This window comes from Danio rerio, chromosome 1 (assembly GCF_052040795.2).
Source record: "Danio rerio strain M-AB ecotype USA chromosome 1, GRCz13ab, whole genome shotgun sequence".
Taxonomy (NCBI): domain Eukaryota; kingdom Metazoa; phylum Chordata; class Actinopteri; order Cypriniformes; family Danionidae; genus Danio; species Danio rerio.
Window position 1 is genome coordinate 7,222,501 of NC_141021.1, and position 2,233 is coordinate 7,224,733.

General features: G+C 28.9%; 1 protein-coding gene across 1 annotated transcript in view; it reads right to left on the reverse strand.

The window, feature by feature from the left end:
- Window positions 1–1,936, reverse strand: part of pard3ba (par-3 family cell polarity regulator beta a) — a gene marked incomplete at its 5' end in the record, with an annotated part of 217,436 nt that extends 215,500 nt beyond the window's left edge. The window contains 1 exon segment of the mRNA NM_001328558.1: window positions 1,768–1,936.
- Window positions 1,937–2,233: the final 297 nt, after the last annotated feature.

Genomic DNA, 2,233 nt, shown 5'->3' on the forward strand with positions numbered 1-2,233 from the left:
ATAAAAAAAAAACTGAAATAACATTTATTGTAATTGAAATCTACAGAGATGCATTAATTAACTAAACTTAAAGTTTTTAATGTTTGCTTTACATTAGACTGAAAAATACGTTATGAAAAGCCATAAAGGTCATCATTTTTAAACTGACATGAACAGTGTTTGCCTGCAATATTTCACCATAATAGTCATCTGTGTCACAAAAATGTTCCTATGGGGCTGCTACAGTGATGTCTTATGGGTGGGCCCTAAGAATTCTTAACTCTGAAAATAAAACTCTGGTCATCATTTGTTCACCCTCGTGTTGTTTCAAAACACAAAACCAAACCACACAAACATAAACATGAAGGCAAATCATCACAGCTTTATGGGCTGCTGCTAATGCAACCACATATGAACGCACATTGAACACATTCGCCATATGACTTTGTACTGCACACAAACACATTAAAACCACCACACGCGCACTCACACACACTTCTGCTGATGTGCAAATGCAGATGTTTTCTTTATTCGGTCGGTCTGTGGTCATTGGGAATAAGAGACTTGTGCATGTGGGGAACAGAGTATTCTTTAACCCTGAGAGGCTTCAGGGATTCAGACTGAACTCACAAATACACCTCACTCACCTACTGGTGTTTTTACTGCTCTTTTTATCTCTCCCTGACCCAAATCAAGTTTCAGTGTAACTTATGAAATTTTATATTAGCTTTTTTTTATGAACTTAAAGTATTAATTAATTATTAATTATTTAAAATAAATAAAAATGTTTAAATTGCAATTTTAAAATGCAACCATTTCACAGTGACCAAAATAAAGACTTTATTAGTACTGCTTCGTGTAAATAAAATAACATATTTTAAATAAGTTTTGGTTATATTACAATTTTAAAAGAATTAACAATTTCACAGTGACAAAAATGAATGGTTTATTAATACTGATTTGTGAAAATTAAATTTAAGATAAACTATTATACCAAATAAAAAATATATTATATTTTGATTTAATATAGCTCTATTAATTTTATACCATTTATTATTATTTATTATTAATTTGATACAAATTCAATATCATAACATGATTTTAAATAAAGATGCATAAATTAACAATTTTATTTAGATTGAAGAAAATATTTTGACTCAAATGTGTCTACTTAAAAAATTATTCAAATTTTTATAATAAAATAAATAAATAAATGTTGAATAAATAAATGTTTTTAAATACAGTTGTAAATCTATTTAAATATTTTTAATTAAATTAAAATTTAATTAAATAAAATATAGTGCTATTAAACTTTATACAATTTAATATTATTTATTATTAATTTTTAAAATGTCTAATAAAAATATGACATTTTTTTAAATTATCAAATAAATATAACAAATAAATAAATGTTTTTAAAATCAGTGGTAAATCTATTTAAATATAATAAATTATAGAACTTACAAACCTGAATAGCTTGCTTGGTTAGGGACTTGTGGAGCTGCGCATTAATGGATTTGCTCTTCAGTGTTTGGACTTTCAGCAGTGAAAATTAAATCACACTCAACTGAACTTCAACTCTAAAAACAGGACTGACACGGTTTCAATTTACCAGAACTAATTTGTTAGGTTGCTTTGACACAATCTACATTGTATATGCACTATAGAAATAAAAATGAATTGAATTTAAAAACCATTATTCCATGATGCATCTTGGCCAACATATCCTTTGTGATTTTCTCTTAGACTCATGTGAACATATGAATTTCAGTACAAGCATGTACGTACTTGATTTGAGGGCAGAAGGAGTGACCTCTATCTCACTGCTCAGGTACTGATGCAGGATGTTGAGTTCGGGTTCAGAGTGGTCCGGACTGGAGCGACCGGATGCAAAACTGCCCCCGGGACTCACTAGGGCCCTCTGCTGGAGCTCCAGTTTCTCAAACACTGCTGTCAGCTGAGGGCAGATTAAAAACAAACACAAATCACTTTAGAATACATCACAAACTTCAGCAACTAAAAAACAAACAAGCAAAGTCTACAGCTGGAAAATGAAATGAAGATGTTCAAGTGTTTAAAATATTATGATTAAAATTACAGTTATGAAAAAATTACAATTTGACAGAGACCAAAATGTAAAATTACTTAGTACTGCTTCGTGTAAAATTAAATTGAATTAAATTAAATTAAAGAAAAAAAGAACAAAAAAGGAAAAGATAAATAAAAATAACAAAAGAAAAGGCATAAGAAAAGA